Raw genomic sequence first — 17,393 nt, forward strand, 5'->3', positions numbered from 1 at the left:
GAAAAACTGGATAGCCATATGCGGGGGGGGGGGGGGTTTGGTGGGGCGAACCTCAACCTTTACCTTACACCATACACAAAAATTAACTTGAATTAAATCATAGACCTAAGGTAACATCTAAAATTATAGGACTTCCAAAACAAAACACATAGGAAAATGTTCACAACTTTGGGGTAGCTAAATACTTCTTAGGACACAAAAGCACAAAAAGTGATAAACTGGCTTCATCAAAATTAAAAAATGTCTGCTCTTCAAAAGATTCTGTTAAGAAAATGACAGACAAGCCACAGAATAGAACAACATATTCAAAACACACATATTTGACAAAGTACTTGTATCCAGAATATAAAAAGAACTTTTGCAACTCAGTAATAAGAAAAACAATTTTACAGTAATCAAAATGGAAATATGATGAGAATAACAGATTTGGTCTAATTACCAGCAATTACTCAGAGTTTGTCATTATTTCCATACAATATATCCCAAAGTTCTGGAAAACAAATCAAAAAAAGTACCATGGCTGATTCCATTAATGGAAGCAAAACACTTTTCAAGATGGAAATTTAATTTACTGGGTGAGTTCCTGAGGCACGTTTTTGTTGATGAATATTTACAAAAGCGTGGTTAGGCTGGACCTGGTAATGACTGCAAAAAATTTTAATGCTGTCCCCCTCATTGATGTAGTTTCAATGAACGACTTGTTAAAGCATTTGAATGTAATGATTTCATTAACGGCTGTGGCATATGCAACTGTTTTTCACGTTTGAACATCACTTGAATAAAATGATACTTTAAACTATTCTGTAGAATAAAGGATGTTTGTTTAAACATAAAAAAAATTTTTTAAAGGGATATAAGAATTGGACAAACACTTCACCTAATAAAAAGATATATAAATGGCCCATAAGCACATGAAAAAAAGCTCAACATCAGCTATCAGAAAAAATGCAAACTAAAACCATAATGAGATACCACGTCACACTGAAGGAACGGCTAAAATTAACAACGCAACGTCAAATATTGATGAGGCCTAGTACACTGATGACAGGAGGATAAACTGATGCAACCACTTCGAAAAACTGTTAACTCTTTAAGAAACTGCCAAACAGACACCATATGACTAAGCTATTCTACTCTCAAGAATTTACTCAAGAAAAATAAAAAGATAAGTCCACAAAAATCTTCTACATGAATGTTCATAACAGCTTTAATGATAGTAGCCCTAAACTGGAAACCTAAACATCAGGTAAATGAATAAACAAACTGTGGTGTTGCAACACCACAATGAATACTATTGAGCAATAAAAATGAACAAACTAGGGGCTGGCCCTAAGTTCGCACACCCCACTTCGGTGGCCCAGGGTTTTGCCGGTTCAGATCCTGGGCACGGACATGGCACCGCTCATCAAGCCATGCTGAAGTGGCATCCCACATGCCACAACTAGAAGGACCCACAACTAAAATACACAACTATGTACCAGGGGGCTTTGGGGAGAAAAAGGAAAACTAAAATCTCTTTTTTTTTTTTTGAGGAAGATTAGCCCTGAGCTAACTGCTGCCAATCCTCTTCTTTTCGCTGAGGAATACCAGCCCTGAGCTAACATCCATGCCCGCCTTCCTCTACTTTATATGTGGGACGCCTACCACAGCATGTCTTGCCAAGTGGTGCCATGTCCACCCCAGGATCCGAACCAGTGAACCCCGGGCCGCCGAAGTGGAATATATGCACTTAACCACTTTGCCACCAGGTCAGCCCGGGAAAAATAAAATCTTTTAAAAAAAAAAAAAAAGGAACAAACTAGGGGCCAGCCTAATGGCGTAGTGGTTAAGTTCACAGGCTCCACTTCGGTGGCCAGGCGTTCACTGGTTCTGATCCTGGGCACCGATCTATACATAGCTCATCAAACCATGCTATGGCAGAGTCCCACATACAAAACAGAGGTAGACTGCCATAGACGTTAGCTCAGGGCCGAAAAAAAAAAAGGAACAAACTACTGGTACACATAGCAACACAGATAAATCTCAAAAACATTACACTCAGTAGAAAAAGTCAGACACTAAAGAATACATACTGTATGATTACATTCATATGAAATTCTAAAGAGCAAAATTAATCTATGCAGATCAGTAGTTTCCTTGGGCCAGTTATGGTGGGATAGGGGTGAGTGGACTGATTGCAAAGAGACACAAGGGAGATGATGATAGAAATTTTGTATCTTGACTGGGACGATGGTTACCTGAGTGTATAAATTATCAAAATTCATCTAACTGAACAATTGAGTATATTTTATTGTATGTAAATTATAGTTCAGTAAAGTTAATTTTAAGTGCTAAAAAAAATGACAATGCTAAACTTTATTTACTTAATCCTAGATTCCTGAAAATTTGCGGAAACTACAAATCTGTATGAGCTATCAACCATATTATTATTATTTTGGCCAAATACAGTAGCCTCCTTAAAAAAGCCTCCTTCAATGAATATTCCCTAATTTTATGCTCTCAAAGTAAACACATACTAATTCATAATCATTCTGGTTTCTCCAACCAAAAATCCTTCTTGAGATCCACTTCAGAAGCATAATATTATTGCCTATTACCACAAAAATTTATTTTGTGTGTGTGTATTTATTTTTTTGTGAGGAAGACGCCCTGAACTGCCATTTGTTGCCAGTCTTCCTCTATGTTATGTGGCATGCTGCCACACACGACTTGATGAGTGCTGCTAGGTCAGCGCCCAGGATCCAAACCCATAAACCCCAGGCTGATAAAGCAGAGCGTGAGAAACCAATCACGATGCAATCAGGCCAGCCCCATCACAAAAATTTAGAGGCTCATTTAGAAGTTATCATGTGCCAGATAACGTGAGCTTTTATATATATTCTTATTTAACTTCAAAACACTGCCATTACATAGAGAACATTATCTCTATTTACAAACGAGAAGACTGAGGGTGAGATTGTCTAGATAATTTTCCCCAAGGTTACACAAGTTACAAAATGGAGAAGTTAAGAACTACCCAGCATAAGCCCTCTCCATTACTACAACACTGCCTCCCACAAAGGTAGGTGGTTCATGATGTTCTCTCTTTGAAGGGAAGTGAATTGTTAGTTAAAATTGACTGAAGCCAACCTTGAACCAGGCCAAGTAGGTGACCCTTCACCCATCATCTCATTTAATCCTCCAACAAGCCTTAAGAAATGTGGTCCCATTTTACAGATGAAGAAACTGAGACTCAAGGAGATCAAATAACTCATCAAAGACACAAACTTAAGTGGAAAACCCTGAATTCAAATCAGTATCTGTCTAATGCCAAAGACCATAATTTACCACCATCTTATAGGGAAAGACAAAAATAGCGCATTATAGCCACTGGTCATCGTCAGGGTTAAAAAACACTTTTAAAAGAGAAAAGTCTTTATACAATTCTTACAGCCATATTACAACAGTCATTTCCATTTCCAAGATCTACAGTAACCCTTAGTATTGTTTCTGAAACAAAGAACAGTACACAAAAATGCAAATGTACATTATAGGAACAATAGTCCTGAATGTTAGAGAAATCCTGACAAGGCCAAGATACGTAAGTTGTCACATCTACACTGTACCAAAATATGCAAAATACGCAAAGACCTCCTTCCATAAATTACCTGCACTATGACCACACTATTACCTACACCTGGTACTCTACTACCACACTATTATTCCAACTATTTCAGAAATCAAATCTGTCCTGTAGAGTCAACTTTTCAGGCAAAATCAAAACCTGTCTCCATAAGTAAACAGTAATCATCCAGGACCTTATTTCATCCTGCATAATACCCTCTAGAACACAAGTTTGGGTTTTCTTGGTTTTTTTTTTAAAGATTGACACCAGAGCAGATCTGTTTGCCAATCGTCTTTTATTTTTCTTTTTTCTTCTTCTCCCCTTAGCCCCCCAGTACACAGTTGTATATCCTACTTGTAGGTTCTTCTGGTTGTGCTATGTGGGACGCTGCCTCAGCATGGCTTCATGAGCAGTGCCATGTCCATGCCCAGGATCCGAACCCACGAAACCCTGGGCCACCAAATCAGAAAGGGTGAACTTAACCACTCAGCCATGGGGCCGGACCCATAAGTTTGTTTTTTCACAATGCTGGATGGAAGATCCAAGGAAGTGGTTAACTATGTTTCTACCAAACATTTCAGAAACATTTCTACCAAACATTTCAGAAAGTTAAGACAACTTTATATAAAGAATTCTCCTAAAATCAAAATTAAGTCTCAAACTTCAGACCATATTTGTGACAACAGCAACTGGATGACTAAACACACGTAAGTATTCTGAAGTTTTAAGTATCAAGACTGAACACTTGCTTATCTAGTTTCCAAAGTCTGTGGCTATTAACCAGCAACACAAAAAAACAGCAACCTGTCTGTTCATCAAAGTATATCCTCAAACTGTCTGCAACCCAGCTTCTATTAAAAAAGTGGCTGAGAAAAATAACATTTGGGTGAGATCTACAAAATATGCTCTGTATCTATTTACTCCTCTAGGTTCTATTTCTGGATCAAGTAATCCACCAATCAAATTACTCTGGCCATGGGGTCAGCTCGTGGCATAGTGGTTAAGTTCCAGGCACTCTGCTTCCGTGGCGTGGGTTCACAGGTTTGGATCCTGCATGTGGACTTACACCACTTGTCAGCCATGCTGTGGCGGCAACCCACATATAAAGTGGAGGAAGTCTGGCACAGATATTAGCTCAGGGCTATTCCTCAAGCAAAAAAAAGAGTAAGATTGGCAACGGATGTTAGCTCGGGACTAATCTTCCTCAGCAAAAAAAAAAAAAAAAAAAAAATGATTATTCTGGCCCAGAAGTCACAGACTTAAACATGTTGAACAGCCTGATGAAAGACAAAATGGCTATTATTGTGCTGAACCAAAAACTGCTTAAAAGATTTACAGTTCAAGTTTTAAAACACACTCTGTTAAATAGTGCTGTGGTAAGTGGCTATGCACACGGAAAATTAAATTAGGAGCCGGGCCCGTGGCTGAATGGTTAACTTCACACACTTTGCTTGGGCGGCCCAGGGTTTTGCCGGTTCGGATCCTGGGCACAGACCTAACTCTGCTCGTCAGGCTATGCTGAGACGGTGTCCCACACAGCACAACCAGAAGGACCTGCAACTAGAATATACACTATGTACGGGGGGGTTTAGGAGAAAGAAAAAAAAAGATTGGCAACAGATGTTAGCGCAGGTGCCAATTTTAAAAAACAAAAAAAATTAAATTAGATCTCTGCCTCACACAACATACAAAAAATAATTTTTTTAGGGGTCTGCCCCGTGGCCAAGTGGTTAAGTTCAGGCGCTCTGCTTCGGTGGCCCAGGGTTTCACCGGTTGGGATCCTAGGCATGGACCTCCTCGTACCACTCATCAAGCCATGCTGAGGCGGCATCCCAAATAGCAGAGCCAGAGGACGTACAACTAGAATATACAACTATGTACTGGGGGGTTTTGGGGAGAAGAAGTAGAAGAAAAAGAAAAGACTGGCAACAGATGTTAGCTCAGGTGCCAATCTTAAAGAAATAATAATAATTATTTTTTCAGGCAGGATCAAGACCTAAATGTAAAAAAACAAATCTCTAAAACTTTTATAAAAAAATATGGCAGACTCTTAACAACCTCGGGGCAAGGAACAGATTTCTTAAATAAGACACAAAGGACACAAACCAATGAGGAAAATAGCAAACAGATTTGATGATCACTTCTATTCAACAAAACAAACTATATAAAAAGTTAACAGACAAGCCACACAGACTAGGAGAAAATATTTGCAATTCACTTAAAAGACATAACCAAAATATGTAACAAACTCCTAAAATCAATTTAAAAAGACAACCCAATGGGGGAGGGGGTGGACAGCCAATTCAAGAAATGGAAACCTGAACAGTCCTGTAATGTTTTGAAAAGATGCTCAATCACATAACTAATCGCAAAATAATAAAAATTAAGATGATGTGATATCATTTCACACTCATCTGATTTGTAAACATTGTAAAAATCTGACTATACCATGGATCATAAGGATGTGGAAACAGGAAACTCTTAAATTCTCATGCTACAAAATGCAAAGTGACACAATTTTGGAGAGCGATTTGGCAATATCTGATAAGAGTTAAAAATTCTCATAATCTCCATAACCTCCAACCCAATAATTCCACTTCTGGATAATTTATCCCAGAGAACTTAATTTCAAACTTAGTAACCACATACACACACACACACAAAAATTTCACAAAACATTTTGTCCTTACTGCCTGCAATACAACCTGATATTTTTCTAACCTACTTAAATTTCTAAAGCGATTTCATAACCCATTAATGGCTCCCAATATGGACTCTGAAGAACGTGCCAAAGATCTTAAATATGTGCACAAGCATTCCTACTCAGGAATGTTCAATGAGCATTGTTTTTAAAACAGGAAAAACTGGGGGGCTAGCTCCGTGGCCGAGTGGTTAAGTTCGCGCGCTCCGCTGCAGGCGGCCCAGTGTTTCGTTAGTTCGAATCCTGGGCGCGGACATGGCACTGCTCATCAGACCACGCTGAGGCAGCGTCCCACATGCCACAACTAGAAGAACCCACAACGAAGAATACACAACTATGTACCGGGGGGCTTTGGGGAGAAAAAGGAAAAAATAAAATCTTTAAAAAAAAAAAATAAAAAAAAAAAACAGGAAAAACTGGAAACAACCTAAATATCAATATGAAAATAAATTTAAACTGACTGTATTCATATAATGGAATAATGTAACTATACAGCTGATAAAAGTGATGACTATAATTAGGTTGAAACCATAAGAAACTACCCTTTTGCTAGGTCAAAATGGTAAAATAGGGGCCGGACCAGCGTCATAGTCGTTAAGTTCCCACATTCCACTTCGGGAGCCCAAGGTTTGCAGGTTCAGATCCCAGGTGCCGACCTAGCACCACTCGTCAAGGCATGCTGTGGCAGCATCCCACATAAAATAGAGGCAGATTAGCATAGATGTTAGTTTAGGGCTAATCTTCCTCACAAAAAAAAAAAGGTAAAATATTAGCAATTTCATATGAATCTAAAAAATATGCTTCATGAAAAACAAGTTACAGAATAGGTAGAATATCCTTTACATGAAGTTTGAAAACATGCAAAGCAATATTATGACTTGTTTTACTAATGCATTTCTATACAGTAACTACATAAAAACAGGTATTAGGAATGACAACACCAAATTCAGGACAACTGTTACTTTTGGGAAGAAACCAAAACGTAATCTAAGAAGGTACTTCAACTGTATGTGAAATATTTTTCTAAAGAAAAAAGGGAAGTACAAGAAAATGTTAAGATTTGATATGGTTGTATGGTGGATGCATGAATGTTAATTATACTGGTCTGTGTATTCTCCTGTATGTTTACAATATTTGAAGGAAAATAAAAATATGTTAGCCAAATAAAACACACACCTGCAGCCTATATTCAAACCAACCTCTATACAAAATTTCTTTCACTGATTTGAAACATCAATGTTTAGTCCTTATCTTTTAACTAGGGCCTCTGACCAAAAAAACTTTTATATAATGCCCAATTTAAATAGTTCCTTAAAATCTGTCAAGAGATTCGTCCATGAAAAATTGGTCTAGTTCCTCCTTCCAGTTTAATGCTATGTATTTTACCATATTTTCTTTTTTATCTTTGCTGCCACCTGGGATCAGAATACATGCTTCCTCCTTTTCCTCATTTTTCTTTTATATGTATTTTTTATTACACTTCTGGATCTTTTAAGTTACCAGAAATTCTTTCTGGAATGAAATATGATATAAATAAATTACAAGAAAATAAAAAATAACCCTTCTGTTCCACCATGCTGAAGAGTTTTCACCACCACTACTCCTTCCCTGACCAAAGCATGGGCGTACACGTACAACTAAGCATACATGTTCACTAAACTAAAATTTCAGGACATATGGGATTAAAATGAATAAGCTGCCAGTGAAAAATAATTAGCTAATATACTAACAAAAAAATCATACAAAAGAAAAGGCCTAGATGGCCAAAATTTAATAAGCTAATTAATTCTCTCTTCACAACCATATGCTTGGTATGCTCTGTTTTCCAGTTCATGGCTATTGTGGAAAATACAGAAGTCCAATAAAAAACATAACTATACAAGTCAGCTATAAAGAAAATTCTATTTTTCTGCGGTTTTCCATTAAAAAACTTGAAGTGTCCCTTCCCACAGGTATTTTCCCCATGCCTGATGATATTCTGGCAGTTTCCAGAATTTACCTTCCCTTTTCCTTCTGTCTGGATCCTTACAGTGTTTAAGTAAGACAAGCTATAGTATCATTTAGGCAGCATACATTCCCTCTAACACATGGTATATTCCAAAACAGAAAATTCCAAACCAAGGGTTATATGAAACAAATCCTCTATTTAATCTACTCCTTAACTTCTAAAACTAAATACCAAATGTACTTATTAAATAGGTCAGGTTAATTATTCCTCACAAACAGGTCCTAAGTTATTGATCAGTCTTATTTATCTCATTTTAGAAATAAAGAGGGGGCCAGCCCCGTGGCCGAGTGGTTAAGTTTGCACACTCTGCTTCGGCGGCCCAGGGTTTCGCCGGTTCCAATCCTGGGCACAGACATGGAAAAGGAACAATAAAATCTTAAAAATAAATAAATAAATAAAGAGAACATACACCAAGGTGGCCATTTTATGCTGCAATTTTTCAAGTTTATATTTCACAAAGACTTTGAAAAGGCTTTTCTTTTTTAAGATTGGCACCAGAGCTAACATCTGGTGCCAATCTTTTTTTTCCTTCTTCTTCTCCCCAAAGCCCCTCAGTACATAGCTGTATGTTCCAGTTGTAGGTCCTTCTGGCTGTGCTATGTGGGATGCCGCCTCAGCATGGCTTGATGAGCAGTGCATGTCCGTGCCCAGGATCCAAATCCCCAAAACCCAGGGCTGCCAAAGCGGAGCATGCAAACTTAACCACTCAGCCACGGGGCCGACCCCTGGAAAGGTTATTTTTAACAAAGTTAAAGCACCTCACTCAACAATATGCCCAAAAGAACACAATCCAATTTAGGTTTTGAAAAGACCATTTACTACTCACCAGCTGCTATATACCAGGATTGCTATTAGATATGAAGAAAGCTGTATGCCCCTTACTCTCAAGAAATAATACATTCTACTGGGCAGTCACCCAGATTCTTTTAACAGAGGAGGCAAAATCATACTGCTTTCAAGGACCAGGTAGCAGCTCTGTCTTAAGGGAATACTAGAAAGAACAACTACAGAATGTATGCCCTCCCAGAGTAATTCTAAATCAACTTCAAAAGAATGTTATCAAAACAAAGCACATCTCCCAGTGAGAGAGAATACACTGCAAGAAATGTTTAAGTATCAATCAGATAAACAAAGATTTTAAAAAAAGTCAGCAATAGCATGGAGAAGGTAGACCGCCACTTTTCTGGTCAGAGTTTATATTGCTGTGACCTTTCCGGACGGCAGGCTGGTAATATACATCAAAATGAAAAACATGTATTTCCTTCAACCCAGTAATTAGATTCTTAGAAAGTTACCCTAAAGAGTCAGTCATTAGTGTGCAACAATTGTACAGACTACACCTATGTACAAAATACAAGAAATTTAAACCTAAATATCCAGCAACAGGAACACTAATAAATTATGACACACCCACTCAATAAAATACTAAAGAACTATTTAAAAGAACAGAGTAGATGCAGATGTATTGACCTGGAAAGCTATCCATGCATAGTAATTTTTTTTTTTTTTTAGGTACAGCTTTTTTTTTTTAAAGATTTTATTTTTTCCTTTTTCTCCCCAAAGCCCCCCAGTACATAGTTGTATATTTCTCATTGTGGGTTCTTCTAGTTGTGGTATGTGGGACGCTGCCTCAGCGTGGTTTGATGAGCAGCGCCATATCTGCGCCCAGGATTCGAACCAACGAAACACCGGGCCGCCTGCAGCGGAGCGCGCGAACTTAACCACTCGGCCACGGGGCCAGCCCCCACGCGTAGTAATTTTTAAAGCTCACTACTACAAGCCAAGATGGAGCCACCTGTGGAGCTCCCAAGTGCTGTTTCCAGTCACACCCGGAAGCATGATTCCAAGCAACAGCTGAGAAGGGTTGGCTGGTGTCAGTGGTATGGGTTTTCTGAGAGCCAGTCAGCAGGCAGTATGTCCAGCAGAAACAAACACTAGCTGCCCAGCAACCTGCAGCAGTCACAGAATTAATAAAGTGGACCCTCTGACTTATACTGAGGAGCTACTACAGCCGTAAAATATCCACTATAAATTCAATATGGAGATTTTCAAATTGCAACCAAATAAACCTAGCAAAAAACTGGCAAGCTGGTGATATTTATGGCACAGATCGGTCACCGCTACCCAGAGCATCTAGATGACTTTCCTCAAGAGCTGAAAGATCGGCCCTCCCACAACTACGCTGTGTGGAACGCAGACCTTCCAACAACACTGTGACACTGGGAAGCTCTCATCTCAGAAGAATCTCATCGATCCATAAGGTTTGCTAGAGCTCTTCTCTGAACTTCTATGCCATATAAGCTTCTGAGATTTATATACTCATTCTGTGACTGATGAGAATAAAAATGCAAACTAGAAGAACAGAGTGAATATACTATCGTAGAATTTCACGTACACATATTAACAGACAGCAATGCAACTGCAGCCAAGATTTCTTCGGAAGGGATGCCTGAACACTACAGAAGAAACATCTGAAATGATGCCAAGACTGTCGATGTTATCACAACTGCATGCTTCTCTAAGGTCACCAAGATATTAACTGCTGCCTTGACATTCTTCCTAGGGAGAGAAGAACAAGAGAAACAGGACAGCGACTCAGAACGCTAGTGCAGTATGCCACGGGGAAGAGAGGCTCCAAATACAAAAAAAGGTTGAAAAGGTTATGAAAGTGCTACAGAAACAAAAGAAAAAACTGGAGATGTTTAACTTTTCATATACCCACCTGATTCATGATCCCCAAGATTTTGCAGAAAAACTACTAAAGCGGCTAAAGACCTCTAAGGAGATGCTTGAATTGAAGATGATGCTCACGAACCTTATCTCCAGATTGGTAGGAATTCATGAGCTTTCTAAACTTCCATCCCTCTGTGCAAAGGTTACTGCAGTAGCACCAAAGAAAAGTAACAAGATCCTTCTGTTTGCCACACAAACATCCCAGAGATCATGCCAGTCATGCGCATTCAGTCACTGCTCATAACTTTGGCCACCCATCTCGTTATGGACAAGAACTCTGAGGAAGTCATGACAGTAGGAATCAATGCTACGAAAGACACAAGAGCTCAATGACTGAAGAACTTCCTCAAGACCCGCCCAGTATAAAACACACAAAGACAAGAATGCAATGATGTCTGCTAGAACTTTGATTCACTTCTTCCAAACAGTGACTCCTCAAGATAGTGCAGAAGAAATTCTGGCGTAAGACTACAGAGGCCTCAATAAAACCAAGAGTGCAAGAATGTGGACAATTAGATGCTACAGATTACACTCCAGGAACAGAAGTTCTCCTAAAGTTGAGAAAGAGGAAGAGAATGCTGAGAATGATAAAGATGGGCAGGGAAGTACCAGTGCCAGTGAGGCGGAGGATGCTGACGTGCACCACTCTTATAATGAAGAACAGCAAGAAATCTCCAAGAAGCTAAACAGCTTCCTGGAGCAGCCAGAACGTCCAGTGAAAAAATAAGCATTCCTTTAGAGAAAAGCAGCTGGTGTTAAAAGATAAACTTTTGAAAAAGAGAAAAAGAATGAGGTAACTTCCAACCAAGTTTTCCATTCCAAGGAGAATGCTAAATTCGTATCATGAATATGAAAATTAGTCATTCAAGAATGTTTATTTTCATTAAAAAGTCCAGAAGCACTGTATTTTGAAAACCACCCAAGAAAGCGCACTGCTGAACGACTGGTTTGCTCCTGCTTTTTAAAAACACAACTCTGCAACACAAAAAATGAGCCCTAACATAAACTATAGATTTTAATTAATAACACTGTACCAATACTGCTTCCTCAATTGTTAATAAATATGTCACATTAATGCAAGATGTTGTTAATAAGGGAAAATGGAGGATGGGTGATATGGGAACTTTCTGTACTAGCCACACAAATTTCTATAAATCTAAAAAATAAACACTATTAACTTTTTTTAAAAACCTGCATGGGTGGACAGATTTCTAAATAAATGTATGCATACGTAGACAAAATGGGCTCTAGGGGCCGGCCGAGCCATTAAGTTGACGCGCTCTGCTTCACCAGCCCAGGGTTCACCGGTTCGGATCCTGGGCGTGGACATAGCACCGCTCATCAAGCCGTGCTGAGGCGGCTTCCCACATAGCAGAGCCAGAAGTACCTACAACTAGAATATACAACTATGTACTGGGGGCCTTTGAGAAGAAGGAAAAAAAAAGAGAGACTGGCAACAGATGTCAGCTCAGGGCTAATCTTAAAAAAAAAAAAAAAAGAGCTCTATATCAAACTGTTAACAGTGGTTTTCTACAAAGAGTGAAACTGGAAAGAAGAGCATAAGCAGGAATTTGTACATTATATGCCTCTGGACTGTCCACACTGAGCAGTACTTTAAGGAGAGGCTCTGCAGGACACTGGGAGCCTGGGTCCCAAAACCAGACTGCATGAATTCAAATCCCAGCTCCACCATTAACTAGCTGATAAACCTGGGCAGTTCATTTCTCTGTGCCTCAGTTTCCTCATCTGTAAATAGGAATAACAGCATGTGTACCCACAGAGCTGCTGCAGGTATTAAATGACTTAATACATGTAAAGTATTAGACAACTATCTGGTACACAGTAAGTGCTCAATAAATGGTGTTCACCACCATCACCACCACATCATCATCATCATAAAGCATCTATTATTCCTGACTTTTAAAATTTTGACAGGTAAGACAAATCAGGAAAACCTGGCTCATCAAGCCGCTTTCTAGTGAAATCTTTGTTGCAGAAAATGCAAATGTATTCAATAGTCAAAAATAACCTGAGATTTTTTTAAAGCAGATTACAAACCAACAATTAACAATGTAAGCCCATTTATATAAAAACAATCACTAACAGATTCTATATGATAACACAAAAACAAATGCCTCTGAGTGGTGTGATTCTGTATAATTGTTATTTTCTCCTTTATACTTCTCTGACTCATTTTAATTTTCTACACTGAATATGCATCATTTTTAACAAAATAAAGTAGGAGTCAGCAAACTTTTTCTATTAAGGGCCAGACAGTAAATATTTTCGGCTTTGTAGGCCATATGGGTCTCTGTCCCAACTACTCAACTCTACTGCTGCACTGCCAAAACCACCACAGACAATACCTAGACACAGGCATATGGCTATGCCCCAGTAAAAATTTAATTTACACAAACAGGCAGCTTGGCAGGACTTGGCTTGCAAGCTGTAAAGTTTGCTGACCCTTGAAATAAAGAATAAGACAAAATTATTTTCACTATGGAAAATAAAATGTGATTTATACCAAAGAAAGCCCTGAGTCTAGGGATAGAAAAACACATACGAGAGTACTTTTAAGCTCTGGAAATCCTCCCCTACGTCCTACTGCCCCAGTAAGAAGAAAAAATTTGCCAAGTAGCCTAAAGCCTACATAAGAACATATACTGTTGGGTAGGCAGTTACAGATAGAAGCTAAAAGAAATACATCTTTCATATTTAAATCAATTTGAAATTTTCTCAGATTTCATAATAATTCACCACCAAGCAGCTGCCACCACATGTGCAAGTCTCAACTACTGATGAAATGATTTTAGCTACAGATCTTCAGTCCGCACTCTGACAAATCTGTGAGAAAGGATGAAAACATCTATGAACTAACAGCATTTCAAATGAAATTTCTATAAAGTAAAAATTAAGAATGAAAATTATCACTTTGATGAAATGAAAAATCTATGAAATTCTAACAAAATAAGAGTCAGAGGGTGGTGAAAGGAGACACAAAAGTGGCCTTTGATATGAGGGCACCTGAACCTTCGAAACTGACAAACTTGATGATCTCCCTCCAAAAACAAAGCTTTGGATTAAAAGAAATTATTTTTAACACTTCATTGGGAAGAGTTTTGCGATCAAATGATTTTAAATGCTATGACAGATTTCTCGGGAATTTTAAATGGTTTCTTTGGAGGAAGGGGTAAGGACTGTTTTTGGAAGAATGTGAATAACATAAGGCTGAGAAATCGAGTTTAAAAATAAGATTAAAAGACCACTTTACTAAAAAGATGTCAACAACCTGCAATGAAGTCACCATACCCACTAAGATCCCAGTTGGAGATTTAAATCTTTCTACTACAATTCACTGTTGGGCCATCTCATGAAGTTGTCAAATTCCAAAGGGCGAACGTTTAAATCACTTCAAAAGCCAGGAGCAGGAAAAAAGTACCAATCGGTTTCCAATCCAAATTCTGTCATAGTCCTCTAGAACTCACTTAAACCCTCTTATCTGCAGTTTTAAAAGAAGCAAACGCCGACGACGAAAAGCAAAACGGGGCTCGGCAATCAGGACCCAAGGAGCCACCCCCAGCCGGCCGCCCGACGCGCCGCGAGGAAGGAGCGGGCCTGCCTCCGCCGGGACCGCCGCGCCTCCGCGAGGACCCCCGAGCGACGGGAGGGACGGGACGCGCAGCCCAGGGCAGGCTCGCCGGCAGCGAGGACGGCAGCGCCCGCGAGGCGAGCAGGGGCCCCGGACGCGGGCGGGCAGCGGGCGGCCGGGGGCGCCAGGCTCCAGTGACAGCGGCTGCAGGAGAGGCATCCAGGCCCCCGGCGGTCGTCCGGGCTGCGAGGCGGCGGGTCAGCGCGGGGGGTTTAGCGGAGGGCTGGGGCGAGGGCGGCCCCGGGCCCGCGCCGGACACTCGCCCCCCAGCCCTCGCCTCCCCGCCGACCGCGGGCTCTGCCCCCTTCCCCCAGGAAATGGCGCTCCGGCTCCTGAGACCCTCACCCAGCTCGTCGCCGCCGCGCCGCTCGTCCCAGAGTCCGCGGGAACCAGGCGGAGGGGAAGGGGAGGAGGGGGGAGCGGAGGAGGGAGGGGACCCAACTCGGTGCGCCGCCGCCGCGACGCCGCGTCTGGAACCGTGCTCGCGCCGCCGCGACCGCCGCCGCCACTGCCGCCGCGTCTTCCCGCCCCTACGGCCGCACGCCGCCGTGACGCTTATCGCACGAGGCACTTCGAACCAATAAGGCCAGGCCTGGTGCGCAGCCGCGCTAGCCAAAGACGGAAGTTGCCCCTCAGCGCTGTAGAACCCGGGTGCGTCCCGGGAGTTGTGGTTCAGCCAGGCTCTCAACGAAAGCAGTTTGGAGCGTCGGGAAACTGAGCGCGCGCGCTCCACGGCCACTCGCATAAATCCTGCTCGTTTTTACCTCTCACCGAAAAGGGAAGCAGCTTAAATCAGAAGAGGCAGGGGCAGCCCAGGCTCATGGACGCTCTTCTGAGTCTCTATGGCTACGGATTACACACCTTGGGCCGAAGCCAAAATTTAGAGATTTAGGGTGGATCGTGTGTTTCTGCCAACGGGTAATATATTGCTAGGCATCGTCTTTGAAAGCTTCGGAAATAAATCCGAGGAGTTAGCATTAGCCAACTGTTGCCCAAAACAATAGCGTTTGCCTTTTATTACCTTATTAAGGTATTATGGCCTATGCCCCACTACTTGGAAAAAACAAATGTGAGCCCACTCTTAAAATATATGCAATTCAGAACGATTTTTAACGTGTTTTCAATGTAGTGGCAGATCAGAAACTATTTCAGCGTAGAATTCTGTGTCCATTTACCAAGAATGAGTGCTGTTCTACATGTGAAGTTTCAGCTGAGCTCTAACTTCTTAAAAACCAAGAACAGTTTGGTTAGATACTTATTCTATGTGAAAAGGAAGTATAGGAGTTGGTTGGCGTAGAAAAATGTTTTCTTCACATTCAGTTCTAAGAGGAATTCATCACACTCTGAAGGAGGTAATTGCCCTAACTGTCAAAACCTTGTTATTGATTAAAATAAATCCATAAGCTTTCAAGAACGCCTGTGCCCGTGGCTTGTTATTCCTTCCCTCAGACCACAGCAAGTGAAAACAAAGGATGCTGGAAAATCTTCATAGATCTCATATCAAAAAGCCTAGAATCTGACAGATGAGGAAAAACAAACAACAACAAAAAAATAGAAAACTCTCTAGCTGTAATGTAAATTCTAAGAAGTGATTAAAGTTATTAAAATCATAAAGAACATGAATAAGATGGTTTTAATATTAGTATTTTAGAGCTAAGGCCACTCAAGCTTGAAAGAGATAAAATTAGTATAAATAAAATAATAAGGACTAAATTTAGAGAACTAATTCCCTTCAGGGAGTGGTTTACGTTGAAAATAGAAAGGATCTTTTTTAAGTTTACATAATTTGTGAAAGACATAGCTACAATGACTTCTATTTTTTTCCAACTAAAGACATAAAGCTTTTGAGATTGAAATTAAGGAAGACAATCACACACTTCCACAGCGCATCAGAAGCAGAATACAGATTGCAAATTTGACCCAGTATGGCAACTCACATGGGGCAAAGATGAGAAGAATAGAGCCTCAGGCTTAATAAGAAATCTACTAAAGGTGACAGAGCTGTATAAATAAAACAATTAAAAAAGAGATTCTTCAAAGATCTCAAAGGTTTTCTGCATCCTTCTCTGTTACTGATTTTGCTTTGACAAGACAAAGTGTTTTAAGAAGTTTCCTCTGAAACAGTTCATTGTGTGCTAAAACATGTGATAAAGAGCTTTATCATTTTCCCACCAAGATTTTACCTCTCGATTCTCTGTCACATTGATACCATTCTCAGATCACTACTGCCAATTCCTGTTGCTCACAATGATGAAACAAACCACATCATTTCCTCAAAATGCTCACACGTTCTGTGCTAATGAGGAAGTTTCCACCATCCCTGACCTGAGGGACACTCCCCTGAGTCCCACCCACCTCGTTGGCTGGCTTCACTCTATCTGTTACCTAAATGTCACCACTGAATGTTCCAAGGATTTCTCAGTCCTCTCTTCTACTATACTTCAGCTACTAATGTTTATATAGGTCTTCTGACTATCTGTCCAAAAACCAAGAGCACTTCAGTAAAATTGTGTGTCCTCCAGTGTCAGCTTCGGATGTTTAGAGTCTCTGCTGTCTACATTCTTATTGTGTCACACTTCTCCACAGGAGGGTGGAGTCCTTCACCTTCTGCAGCACCAGGAAGAGTCCCTTCCAGCCCTACTCCCCACACTTGTCATCAGTGACACAACAGTGCCTTGGGGCACAGCTAGTCTGATGT

At 40.4% G+C, this 17,393-nt stretch overlaps 1 protein-coding gene and 1 pseudogene across 5 annotated transcripts in view; one reads left to right on the plus strand and one right to left on the minus strand.

Annotated features, from left to right (window-relative positions):
• Nucleotides 1-15,415, minus strand: part of ADIPOR2 (adiponectin receptor 2) — a 125,938-nt gene extending 110,523 nt beyond the window's left edge. The window contains exon 1 of one of the 5 annotated variants that reach the window (XM_070620356.1): nt 15,041-15,415. The gene's annotated coding sequence lies outside the window, so the exon portion shown is untranslated. Of the gene's footprint in view, nt 1-10,708; nt 10,873-11,035; nt 11,200-14,355; nt 14,961-15,040 lie in introns of those variants that run through there. The other 4 variants (XM_070620360.1, XM_070620359.1, XM_070620362.1 and 1 more) reach the window with 4 other exon arrangements.
• Nucleotides 10,228-11,880, plus strand: LOC103560837 (protein SDA1 homolog; annotated as a pseudogene).
• Nucleotides 15,416-17,393: the final 1,978 nt, after the last annotated feature.

The sequence above is a fragment of the Equus przewalskii genome, chromosome 5 (genome assembly GCF_037783145.1).
Source record: "Equus przewalskii isolate Varuska chromosome 5, EquPr2, whole genome shotgun sequence".
NCBI lineage: Eukaryota > Metazoa > Chordata > Mammalia > Perissodactyla > Equidae > Equus > Equus przewalskii.